This window comes from Mytilus californianus, unplaced genomic scaffold (genome assembly GCF_021869535.1).
Source record: "Mytilus californianus isolate M0D057914Y unplaced genomic scaffold, xbMytCali1.0.p SCAF_7, whole genome shotgun sequence".
In the NCBI taxonomy this organism is placed as follows: domain Eukaryota; kingdom Metazoa; phylum Mollusca; class Bivalvia; order Mytilida; family Mytilidae; genus Mytilus; species Mytilus californianus.
The window spans coordinates 76,339,227-76,353,990 of NW_026262723.1; positions in this window are offsets into that span (position 1 = coordinate 76,339,227).

The following is a 14,764-nucleotide window of genomic DNA, read 5'->3' on the forward strand; positions in this document are numbered from 1 at the left end:
TTTGATTTGTTCTCGTCCTGAACATGCATGAAATGTTTGCCACTGGACGTTAAGCAACCAACGATCAATCAACCCTAGTTAATTCGTTGTACATCGCCAGTGGAAGTGAATTAAAGCAATACATACTGCATTTTCTGCGTTTGATAAACAAGAGAAAATTCTAAAAAAGAAAAGCCATGTAATATAAGGCAAAATAAGTGTGAAGAAGTAGCCGTTTTATATTGAATTTCATCCAGTTGAAAACCAACCAAACTGTTTATATAAAAAATCTAGAAACTGTATACACAGATCAGTGAAATAGTTAACTTCTGAAATAAAGGCTATGCTAGGACTTTTAATCACAAATTGCCTCATTCAAGCGTTTGACAGGTGCTATCTATTTTTATACATAAATAAATAAAAGAATAAAAAGAACAAAATAAGATTAAAACATCTCATCGGTTTACGGTTTACAAAAAAAAACACTATTCCTTACCTTAAACAGGTTAAATGGGGTCATATTAAAAATAGTATGAAAAGAAAATACATACTTACAGTCATAAAGATCACTCAAACATGGATACATTATATGCATATATTACACATCGTAAACAAGATATTAAACATGTGGAAAACTATTTACAGTATTATTGATATGGGCATTTTCTTTAAATTTTATATTTAAAGAATTTGGAACTATTCGAAACACTAATGTTTTTCTATCCCAAGCATAGATGGTCTTGGTCGCGTTTTGCTCAACTTTTCGGAATTTTTGGCTTACAATACCCTTCAACTTTTTTGGTTGATTTGACCTGCCAACTGTTTTAATTCGAACGCCAATGATGAGTCTAATAGAGATGAAACGCACGTCTAAGTTACATTATAAAATGGATACTGTTGATGAGATAGTACAACCAATGATTAGATCCTATAGATGCTGGACATTTTCTCCAGACGGTAATATCAAAAGTCCAGTAGTCAGCACTATGTGTTGACATGAAATATCATTGATATGGTCATTTTTGTCAATGTTCTGCTTACAAAATTTTGAAGTAACCTCGAACCTGTTTTCTTTGATGAGTTTTTACAATGGACCGATTCAGAACTGGTATCAGTATGTGAACGTTACTGTATTTGATTGGTTTAGGTCTCATTTACGAAGGCAACGTTATTAAACGACAAGGATAATTGAACTTAATAAGTTCATTACGAGATGTGGGCTATAAATCAATTAGAAAATAATCCCAATACACAATAAACAAGAAAAAACATATAACAAACGATCCGATCTTGTATAAAAGATAACTGTTTACACCATAAAATCAGCTCTATAGTAACCAGTCTTGATATTCAAAAATAACCGATACTTCCAAAAATTGTCCACAAATATCATTTTTATTGAAACACTCAAGGCCTTTACTAATGAATTCTGACGTATAATGTATAGATTGTGTAAGAAAAACTAATAATTTTTTTAAACCTCAAATGAACAAAAGGGGAAGGGTTGAGATCTAAAAAAAAACTAGATTAACCACGCCACATTTGCATGTGCCTGTCCAAAGTCAGGAACCTCGTTATTAGTTGTAGTATGTCGTATCTTAATGGGTTTTTATTATTATTTGGAGAATTCGGATGTAAAAATTAAAATAACAAAACTATTGAACTCCGAGGAAAATTCAAAACGGAAAGTCCCTTATCAAATGGAAAATCAAAAGCTCAAAAACACCAAACGAATGGAAAACAACTGTCATATTCCTGACTTGGTACAGGCATTTCCTTGTGTAGGAAATGGTGAATTAAACCTGGTTTTATAGCTAGCTAAACCTGTCACTTGTATGACAGTCGCATACAATTCGAGATGACAGATCTTAAATTCTTTCTGCTAAATATATTCACGACATTTATAGACTCGAAACCATGTAGAGCTTGACATATTGTATAAACATCTATCTAGAGTTAGTGTCTTTTGGATATGTCTGTCGTTGTTTCTGTTTCATTGACGTACACTCTCGTTCCCTTTTATTCGTATATTATTTTAAAAGTGAATAGAACAGTATATATTTAAATGATTAATCAGCTGCTTTCCTATGAGAGTAAGCGTTTTACTTAAAAGTGTGTAACATAAATGCAATGCTCCTCATTAAAGTATTACGTTGAAAATATAAAACAATAATTTAAATCTTTTAAGGTAAATTAATTCCGAAGAATGAACAATTGCAAGACTATTTACATGCATTAGAGTTTATACATATTCATTCATTACTATTTCTCAGATAATCAGTTTTATCTGTTTCGTTTTGGATTTTTTTTTGTAAATTGGGTAAAAGATTAGTAAATTTCCAATTCCAATTGTATCCACGTTTTGCTTCCGGTAAGCCTTATATAATAATATTGATGATTTAATAAATGCATCATGCTTGAATTTGTAAACTAAGAAAATCTAAAAAGACGAAAAAATAATTGTGTTTGAAAACAAACTCATCATAGTTACCAGGATTAAAATTGTGTACACCAGACGCGCGTTTCGTCTACAGAGGACTCATCACTGACGCTTTAATCATAAAAAGGTTGAAAAGGCCAAACAAATCACTATGTTGAAGCGCATTTAGGACAAAAATTCCGAAAGGTTTTACTAAATACAGCTAAGGTTATCTATTCCTGGAGTAGAAATTCCTTAGTTTTGCGTAAACTTCAAAGTGTTGTTAACAATTATTTTATAATTATGGCCATATCAATAATGATTTGTGTCAACACAGAAGTTGTGACTACTAGGCTGGTGATACCCACGAGAAGGAACCTCCATCAGCAGTGGCATCTACCCAGTGGTTGTGAGTAAACACATCATAGATTCTTATTTATGTACAACAGTATTTAAAAATAAGATGATGAGCTATGATTGCTAATGAGACAACTATCCTTCAAAGTTCAAATGCAGTGGATTTTAGCAATTATAGGCAACCGTACAGCCTTCAACAACGAGAAGAAACCCATACCGGCTATATAAGGCCCCGACATGAAAAATATTAAACCATTAATTGGGAAAACTAACGGCCTAATTTATAACAAAACAATTAACGAAAAACAAATATGACCGACATGAACTAACGACAACCACTGAATAACAGGCTCCTAACTTGGAACAGGCATATAAAGAATGTGGCGGGGTTAAACATGTTTGTGAGCGATCAACAGCTTAACTCATCAGATCGATACAAACCACAGACTGGACGTGGCAGGGTATTTATACATCCCTAACAACGAAAACCACAAAGTACAGATCTGAGAGAACTCACAGTTACTGACAACTAGTTCAAAGCTAATAACAACAAATAAAAAAATCATGTATCTTAGACTAAAATATCAATCAGTACACATCCAACATCCAATGGATTTAGGGTAAAGACGTCATAAACAGTCAGAGAAAAACCTGACCTTGCGCAATGCCAAAATGCCAAACGATCGACAGATTGTAGTACCGTTAAAGTGCATATGTGTATAACAAAACTATTAGTATGATTTTATATTACTGATAATGAAATCAATATTTATACCATTAAAAACAATATTTAAAGATCTAATTAAAGTGTTGAATTGGTAACCTTTTAGAATAAGTTTATTTAAAGGAATGATATGTTTACCCGGATCGTATATAAATTTCCTAGCTTGATAAACAATATCAGCGTAAAATTTTGGATGTGCTATTCCGTCTGAAATACAGGTACAGCCAAACTTGCAAACCAAATCTTTGCATCTATGGAAGAATTTAGTAAAAGTTTTTAGTAATTTGTGGTAACGAAATCCCTGACTTAATAATTTACCAGTAATACATAGATTACGCTCATTGAAATCCAAAACGTCATTATAGACACGGGCATAACGAACGAGTTGGGATATACAAACACCGTAAGATGGTGCCAGCAGAACATCATCGTCCAAAAAAGGAAAATTAACAATAGGGAAAGAAAAATCATCCCTTTTGTCGTAAAATTTTTTAGAAAGTTTCTGGTGTAAAACTAAAATATCTAAATATAGGAAAGGACATTAATTGAAAATTATTTTTTTATTTATTTTCAGTAAGTTGATGTAGGTAAATTTCGGTACAAAACAACAACATGTAGTATATTTAGAGAATTCTTGATTACTTAGTATTTAACGAAAAAATATTATCAAGACAACGTTAAATGTGGTTCAATTATCAATTAAATGGAATTTAGACGGGTCTTTACTGATGCCATAAACTGTGATTCATAACAGTACAGGAACAAATCGGCTATTAAAGGGACACAATTGGTGCCCATAGGAACACCTACAATCTGTCGATAAACTTTATAGCTGAAACGTACATTAATGTTGTCAAGGAGAACATTTATGGCTGTAATCATCTCATCACGCCTCCTGTAAGTATATCTAGCATATTTATCTTTCTCTTTTTATAAAAAGGCTTTATATGAGTTGCAGCAAATAAATTTGCAATTAGATTTATCGAACGACCATTTATTTAAATAGGAAACCTTTGTTTCATAAGATTGTGTGGAAGTGTAGTGTAAAGAGTGGACAAGTAAAAAAAGTCAACCGAATCAAAAGGACCATAAAAAGCACGTAATTTATCTAAAACATCCCAAAATATTTGTACACTCCAAAACTGGTTAATTCCACTATTTTCATGTTTTATTACAAAAATTAATGATCAGTTCTTTAATAGTAGTTAAGGAACTCGTTAAAAGCACTAAAATTATATGTACATTTTACATATTCGAAATTCGTTCATGTTTAAATAGCAATAACAAAATCAATTAAAAAGAAATTTGATTCTTTCGAAATAACATTTTAGATTGTTTAAAAAGGCAAACATGGTACTTATCTTTCAAAAACATGTAACTTTCTACTTGTTTTTCGTATCTCTTACTTCCTCTAATGGAAATGGAAGGAAATTTTGTAGCTACTTTTTAATTTTACAAGTGGCTAGCTTAATGTTGTTGAATATTTGAAAAACTAGACTTTCTCACCATAACAGTTTGTTTTTATGAATATAATATAGGAAGCAAGCTGTTTTTTTTTCATTTGATAATTTCTGTGATGATAACGATGACAGCGGACAGTAACGTCTAAGTGTACTTTAGATTTGAGTTCCGTACGATTAATATTGCCTTGACTTAGTAAAGCATATCTTGCTGTGGCTTGTGTTGTCAAATGACGTCAGTACGTCAATTTAATCCAGACTTGTTCTAAATTTCTTTATAATTTTCCCTGCAGTAAAATTCTCGTAATTAAAGTCATACTACAATTTAATAAGGCATGTTAGTACTCGCTCGACATTTCAAATTAACTGTTGTGCACATAGTACTGTACTTTAAGCGCATGTTTCTGACAAACAATCTAGGTTACAATTTTGATAACATAAGACAAAGGTAACGATATCTGATAAGGCACTGTCCACAACATGATAAACTTTTCAAGTGACAATAAATGTTTATTACATTTATAAGATAATAATTAATTTGCAAAAAATAATCCCATACAATTAAATTTTTAACGTCATTTTTCTATCAGCTTAGAACAAAATGAAATATGATACACAATAAAATATTACTTATGATACAACGATTTTATTATAAGAAAGTGTTTCACCAAACCAAACTCCGCGTAAGTGACTACAATCTTGAAATTGAAAAGGGTAGATATTTAAAAAAATCCCTTGAGAAGATAGACTTTGCAAACTATGCAACGTTCTTGAAAACGACGAACATTTCCTCTTGGAGTGTAGTATAAATAATAAATTAAGATTGAATCAGTTTAAATAATTAAAATGGAAAGATGAATTTATGTCACTTCCAAAAGACCAAAACATTATTAAACTATTAAACCTTATATCTACAGAACATGTGAAACTAATCGGCTATTTTTTTAAACAGTCATCAGAACTGAGGACAGAAGCAGCTTAATCTTTTATGTGTTTATATATAGCCTAGGTGGTCGAGTGGTCTAGCGCGTCGGACATAGTGCAAGGCGATTTGGTGCCACGATATCTCAGTAGCATGAGTTCGAATCCCTGACATTGTTGGGCTGTTATTAAGACGAATTATGTATATAGAATGTGTTTTCAGTCTTGTATCACCATCACTGGTGATCCGATGGATAAAATCTGTCGTAGAGTTGTCACTGGGTCAGACGTACTTATATATATATGTTTTTGTCACAAACATGTTTAATTTGTTTATATAACAATAAAGATTATTATTATATAATGACTTATCTGCCATACTAAGAGATTTTCCCCACATTCGCAGTTACAAGATTCAACACATAAACAGACAACGTTTTACAATCTCTGTATTAGTGTCGATGTGCTTATCATAAAATGATTTTGTCTTTTTTTAAGTAATACGAATGAGGTGTCGATTAAATATTGTTGCGAAAATGGAAGTCCTTCAAGGAGTCCTGTTCGCCTAAATTATAACTTTTCTCAAGCCTACCCGATTCAGCCATCGAGTAGTCATTTCGATTTTCACAACAGTACTCATAAAAAACAGATTTTTCTCCAGGGAAATCTGAAAATTTTAAGTTTTAAATTCGTAGAACTTCTACTTTGTTTTGATGATTTCATCACAAAATTATATAGGCGAGAAGACCACTTCCCATCAGTCCTTATAATTTCCCAAAATGCGTATGAATCTCGACATGATTATCTTTGTATTCTCTCTAGAGAATGACAATAAGAGCTTCTGTTGTTGAGGAATATTTTTTGAACAATACGAGATAACGTCCAGACAAGTTTTTGAAATTTCGTGTCTTGTCGGTAATTTTAAGATAATAAGTAAGGTCATGATTTTTCCCTGACTGTTAATGACGTCTTTACACTAAATTCATTGGATGTTAGCTGTGTACTGATTGATATTTTTGTCTAAGATTCATAATTTTTTTATTTGTTGTTATTAGCTTTGAACTAGCTATCGGTAACTGTGAGTTCTCTCAGATCTGTACTTTGTGGTTTTCGTTGTTAGGGATGTATAAATACCCTGCCACGTCCAGTCTGTGGTTTGTATCGATCTGATGAGTTAAGCCCTTTTTAACAGATTTTTATAGTTTGTGCTTATGTTGTGCTGTAACATCACTGTCCCAGGTTAGGGGGGATTGAGCGCTCACAAACATGTTTAACCCCGCCACATTTTTATGTGCCTCTCCCAAGTCAGGAGCCTGCAGTTCAGTGGTTGTTGTTAGTTCATGTCTGTCATATTTATTTTTCGTAAATTGTTTTGTTATGAATTAGGCCGTTAGTTTTCTCAATTGAATTGTTCCATATTTTTCATGTCAGGGCCGTTTATAGCCGACTATACTGTATGGGTTTTTCTCATTGTTGAAGGCCATACGGTTGCCTATAATTGCTTACATCAACTTCATTTGAACTTGGGTGGATAGTTGTCTCATTGGAAATCATACCACATCTTCTTATTTTTATATGAAAAGTAAAATAACAAAAACACCTAACTCCAAGGAAAATTCAAATCGGAAAGTCCCTTATCAAATGCAAAAATAAAAAACTCAAACACATCAAACTAATGGAATGACTTGGTATAGGCATTTTTCTTATGTAGAAAATGGTTGATTAAACCTTGTTTTATAGCTAGTAATTCTCTCACTTGTATGACAGTCGGACAAAAGGACGTGAGCATTTTCATATTCAATTTCCTTTGGCGTCCTAAGAGTTTATTCACAATGCACCCAATAATTATCAGTAACGACCTGTTTACTTAACGAAGACGTTAACCGGTATATGTGCGTTAAAATAAAAAAAAAAAAAGTTTCCGTAAACGTTGTGATAATGGATACGCATTCCGCGTAATTGATGTGTTTAGCATTATACTACTTACCCGAACAGAACCATTGACTTTAATACGTATAGTTATCTCGTGTTCTATGAAACCTGCAAATCTTACCTTTGGAACTAGATCAAAATAGAAATTAGGAAATATGTTTTAATTGCCAATGAGAAAATATGTGCCAGTGACCAATTAAACGAACATAAATGTTAACAACTCATCATCACTCAAGTTGTTGCTAAATACAATAAAGGAAAAACAAATATGACAGACAGCAACCAATGAGAACCACTCAATTAAATCCTCCTGACATGGGACAGACACATAAAGAATGTTGCGGAGTAAAACAAATTATGGGCGCTCAACCCTCCCTTTACCTGAAATAGTGGTGTAACAGCAAAATATCAGAATACACTGAAAATATCAGTAAGAAATGGCTTGACTCACCAGAAGTACATCAAAATTAGTCAAAATATAAGTTAGGTTTGAATGTATCAATAAAAAAAATGTTCATACCGATATCGAATTTATTTATAGATCTTTCTACGGTGTTTATTTGATAACCGTGAAGAAAAAGCTTATTCAAAGGACCAATAAGTTTACATGGATCGTATTTAATTGTATGGACTCTATTAACAAATAAACTCCTTATAAATACCAGGATTAAATTTTGTAATTACGCCAGACGCGCGTTTCGTCTACAAAAGACTCATCAGGACGCTCGAACCCAAAAAAAGTTAAAAAGGCCAAATAAAGTACGAAGTTGAAGAGCATTGAGGACCAAAATTCCCAAAAGTTTTGCCGAATACAGCTAAGGTAATCTATTCCTGAGGTAGAAAAGCCTTAGTATTTCAAAAATTCAAAAGTTAATTTATAAATATGGCCATATCAATGATAATTCATGTCAGCACAAAAGTGCTGACTACTGGGCTGGTGATACCCTCGGGGAATTTAAACTCCACCAGCAGTGGCATCGGCCCAGTGGTTGTTAATAAACTCATCATAGATCACCCTTTTTTAATTTACCTTGGAGTTTGGTATTTTTGGTATACTTTTTTGTAAAATAAATCCCTGAATAAATTATTTACCAGTTATGCATAGATTACGTTTATGAAAATCATTTAAAAATTGTCACCACTGGCATGTTCATAGCATACAATTAGAAAAAAAACACTCTAAGAAGGGATAAAAGGAGCATCGCCGTCAAAATCACGAAAATGAACAATATGAAATATGCAGACTTAGAAAAGGACAATAATTGCTGTTTATATTAGATTTATTCAAAACCAGTTCCCTTACTTAAAAGTCCGCAGGATAATTCGAGTTTGCTTGTTTTTTAAACCAAAATCTACAAAGTAACGGTAAAAAAAATCGTCAAAAATACTAGGCTTATAACGGTGTACGCCAGGCACGCGTTTGTGTATAAAAAGACTCATTAGTGACGCTCGGTTCAGAAAGTTAAAATGTCAAATCAAGTACGATGTTGAAGAACATTGATGACCAGACATTCTGAAAGGCTTTAGTTTGCCAAATACAGCTAAGGTAATTTATTCCTTGAATACAAAATCCTGAGTATTTCAATCAATTCAGTTTTGTAAACATTTAATTTTTAAATTTGACTAATTACAAATATTTCATGTCAACACAGAAGTGCTACCTACTTGGCTGGTGATACCTCCACCATCAGTGGCTTGTAAAAACTCATGAAAGATACCAGGCTTATAATTTTGTACGCCAGCGTTTGTATACAACAGACTTATCAGTGACGCTCGAAACAAAAAAAATTAAATAGCCAATCCAGGTACATGTAAGTGTTATCAAATATTTCTGTTAAATAGAATTGAAAGTGATCTACACTCAGTTTGGCGATAAACCTATCCATAACAATACAGGAACATGTCTGCTTCATGAACTAAAAGGTGCAATTGATCCCCCTACAAAAACATACATTTTAAAGCCGAAACGAAGCCAAGATAAAAATAAACAACTTACATCATCTTAAAACAGTTCCAATAAGTATATCTAGTATATTGACCTTTTCGTTACTAAAGAAGACTTTTTATAAACTGTATTAAATAAATTTGCTATCATATTTCAATTGTGCCTATTTGAAAAAATAACATCAAAGATAAAAAGATTTAATACTATTACAAATACGAGTTAATTTCGTCGTTGAACAATTCATTGGTGGCGCTTGAATAGCAATAGTTTGAAATCCAAACCAATAATGAAGTTGAAAAGTATTGAAATCAATACTTCTAAATAAAAGTTGTACCAAATCCGGAACATTGGTCGTTTGGCCTTTTGTCATGTTTTCAGTTTGTTGATCTTCTTACAGTTTTATAATAGATAGCGACTGACATTCTCGTTGTATCTTTATTTACAGTTAACGATTAGTGTCAGAACTTAAGTATGTTAACTTTCAGTAATTTCAATTCTTAGAGTTAACTAAAATTTTCTGTCACGAAATAAAACCTTTATGGGATTAGAAAGATACAATTCAAAATATATACGTATCTTTAAGCACAAACTCATTTGGTTTTAATCTGTTTTAACGTCTAAATGGCAACTTGACAATACCAATTGAATTATAAGCACATGCCTCTCTTTAAAATGTGTTCAAATGGCTTTAATGCACTCTTTTAATGGTACATCACATTTATTGTTTTTAATGATCTTCACCAAATGTATAAAAGTTTGAACTAAAACGAAGCATAAGAGTTTAAAAAGACTGACACTGTCCTGGATTTCTACAACTATTAAACAAGTATGCAATATTCATTAGGTGGTAATCGGGAAAATAATGATTTGGTATCCTTACTAAAGAGTTTTTTTTTCTTTTCTTTCCTTGGGCGGCAAGTATTTAATCTAAAGTTTTGACAATCTTACCTTCCTTAGTACCTGAGTTCACTCCACGTTATTTATCGGGTTCGTACAGATGAAATTTTAAAAAATCCCACAATAATTTCCGTGCGTCAGGAACACCTTTCTGTAGTTACGTTTATCAGTTACGCTCAATCCTAAACATTTGAAATCCAGGGATATATAACCAAATGTCGACCTAAACAATAGCCAAATTCTACTGAGGTTAACTTTGACTAATGTCACTTTATCCGCGTGTTATTTTAGGCAATTTTGTTTTTAATCATGTCAGTACCAAAGCAATGTTTACTGAACTGATGATACAATCGGAGACTAACAGTCTACCAGCAATGATATTGACTAGTGGTGGTAAATGAAAATAACACTAAATAAATTCCTGCGTCCGAAGCGCATTTCGGAACGCTCCACCCTAAACATTTAAAAACCATGGATGTATAAATACGGAGGAACATAAGGAGCAATATGACCGAAAAGGGCCTTCAAAGAAGCTCATACTTTAATTTTCTTTTTCAGTGCTGTTTTGGTGAAGTGTTGTTTTTTGTGTTTCTTTTTTTTTTTCCTTGATATTGTCTTTTTTATTCGATTAATGCCAATTGGTTTCCACTCGTGTGTGTACTCCCTCTGCTAAGTAATGCTTATAAATAAAAATGTTATTTCAGTTTAGTTGTTGAGCAAATTAACGATTTGGCTTGAAACTATAATGTACCATAATGTACATAAAATATGCTGCGAGTATTCTTATATTAATACAATTTGCCTTTTGATTGTTTGTTAGTTGTTTTTATGCTTTGTGACGATCTGATGAGTCAAGCCCTTTCCGAATGATCTTTACAATGTTTTATGTTGTGTTGTTACACCTCTGTACCAACTTACAGACATGTTTAACCCCGTCACAGTCTTTTCGTGCTTGTCCTAAGTCAGGAGTCTGCAACTTATACTTTTCGTTGCTTGCTGTCTACCATATCTCTCTTCGTTTATTGTTTTAACATAAATCCATCCATTCATTTTCTCTTTTGAATTGTTTCGCATTTACAATGACCTTTTATAGCTTACTATACGGTATGGACTTTCCGTTTTGAATTTTCCTCGGAGTTCGGTATTTTTGTGATTTAACTTTTTGCTCACTGTTGGTTTCAATGACAATCCTTCCACATCTCTTTATTTATATATTACTTACCACACAGTGCATCAGATCGTACCAACTACCAACGCTTTACTTCTACGACAAAACCATTCATACAAACAAAGAAAAACGACAATGAACAACATAATATATGGTCTAGCATGATGTGGTACAGGTATAAAATGTAGTAGTGTAAATCCATGTTTGCAAATTTGTAGCCAATAATGAATGACGATTACACAAGTTTATGTGTGTATTCGTCTCTAGTTTGTGTGTACCAATGAGGCAAATCAGACTGTGTCTAACCTTTTTGCACTTTATAAATAAGTTTCAACAGTCAGGTAACAGCCATACCGTATGGAAAGCTCAAATAGACCAAGGTAAACCAAATGCGAAATTACAACTTTTTGTTCTTTTGAAACAATTGTAAATAATATTAAATAAAGAACAAGTATGACAGGAAAACTCTTTGCTAGGGACAGCTACATTATTTGATAAGAATTAAGCATTTTGTGAGCAATCACAACTCAACATTATTTAGCTTGGCATCAGCAAGACAATCCAACAAACTGTAGGATGTTGGCTCAAATAAGTGACTTTCCCATGTAAACACTTTAAACTAACAAGTTGTAATTACATTAGTACACAAATAGCTTTTGAAATTTTAAAGAACATGATAAAGCAACTCTTCCGTTTTCAGAAAAATGATGTAAACAAATAATAGAATAGTCAAAATACTCCAATTGAAATATGTTTTTGGATAATTATGACATTAGAATGAAATGTCGAAGGTAATTAAAGTGAATATTCAAAGCTAAACAGGGTACCAAACTAGAAACATCTTGAACAATGATCAGAATTACTTCCTTGATAGTAATGACGAGTATTCAAAACTGTAAATAGCGCTGGTGTACAAATAGGGATTAATTGCATTTACATTTTTCGTCATAAATCCACAAGAGATTTCCACTATGATCCGTTCATGATATTGATTTTACAACTTTTTATTTCAAAATAAAAGGCGTGCACTTGTGTCTAAGGGCAGTGATTATGCTTTTGAATACTACAAAACTATGAACAAATCTAAAGGTACATGCTTATCCATGTAACCAACATTAACAGCATACTCCGAAACTTTCGATTTTAATTAGTTTTAATTCTGTGAAAAATGTTATAGCTGACACTCCCTCATCGCGACCTGAGAAATAATCAATAGATGCCTATTATAATCCATTTATCTAAGATTTCTCTAAGCGCCCTAAGATGACAAATTCTTACAGCACAATTATAAGGAAAGAATAGAGGATGATATTTTACTTAAATCTGACCAAACTAATAGATATCTGACATACGTCATTTCCATTTGATGATAATGTTGTTAATGTAACTGTCGTCCAATCTTCAACTGTAATCAGCTCATTAAGTGAAGTGCATTTTGATTCTTATCCATGGACGTTATTTCAGAGGAACTAACATATTAATATCTTTCTTCCCTTGTTAACTTCAGTTCTACTTTTTTCAAGCTTATATTTCGAAAACATCTATAATTTATATGGACAATTGGTATCCTTTCGTGAAAGCTTAATAAAAATATCCAAATAAAGCAGTCTTTAAAACTGATATAAATCAGGGCCGTTAGTTTCTCGTTTGGATTGTTTTACATCTGTCATTTCGGGTTTTCCTCATTGTTGAAGACCGAACGGTGACCTATAGTTGCTAAGTCTGCGTCATGTTGTCTCTGGTGGGTAGTTGTCTCATTGGCAATCATATCACATCTTCTTATTTCATATAATTATCGACATCTTCCTTTGTTCGTATAGACAAACTCCATTCATAGTTCATTACCCTGTAACATAACTTTCTTCTTTAAAGATGTTGTGGTCTCATTGGATACTTCAAATTCTTGTGACAATGTTTATCTTATCTATCTCATTAAAATTGAGATAAAGGATACCACGGAACTTTATGAAAAAGAGATAATCCAATTTTCCCATTGTGATTTTACCATTTCTATAAAGCGACATTCCAGCAGCATCCGCAAATGGAGTATATATTTTTCGGTTCATACGATTTTCCAGTGTTTGCGTTTCCTTTAAAAATTTCCTTGATCGAGAGTTGCTGCCTAAAATGAAGGTATTTATTGAACCAATGGTTCTTAATGGTAAAGTTGAAGTCATTTTTGAAAATATTTTACGTACACAAATAACTTGTATGACCATTACTGATTATCTATGTGATGAACTCAGATATTAACTTAAGATATTCTTAAAAAAAATATAACAAAAATACTGGACTCCAAGGTAAATTCAAAAAGGGGAAGTCCATAAAAACTGACAAAATCGAACGCTATCAATCAACGGAACAAGTGAAAAACAATTGCCGTATTCCTGACTTGGTACAGACATTTTCCGTGGTGGGTTAAACTTGGTTTAATAGCTACATGTAGCTAAACCTTCCACTTGTATGACAGTAATTTATAGTTCAGTTGTATTGGCAAAATTGGATGCGCAACCCAAACAGAAATAATAGGTTAATATGACAAATAATTGGGACCAAGCAGCCAAAAATGTGTAAACATACATCACATACATGTAACACCATGAACACTGACTGTAAAATTCAAACAAACATACAAATTAATCTAACAAGGACGCCCGTCCACTTTTCCACTTTGTGACATCAGCTGATTTTATTTGTAGTGAGCAACCTACATTGATAAATATCAGAGGCTCCTAATAGCCCGATTTGCTCAATTTAATAGCTGATAGAAATTGACCTGCTGATCAATTTCAACAGGTCAGTTATGTACTAATCTGTTGAAATGATTGGACTATAAGCCAAAAACTGCTGTTTTATCCTTATGCCAATTTCAGTAACAGCGATCATATTTGTTGGTGATACAAATTTTATATTTTGTTTAATAGTTTCAGAGAAGATTACGGACGGGCGACGACGATTGACG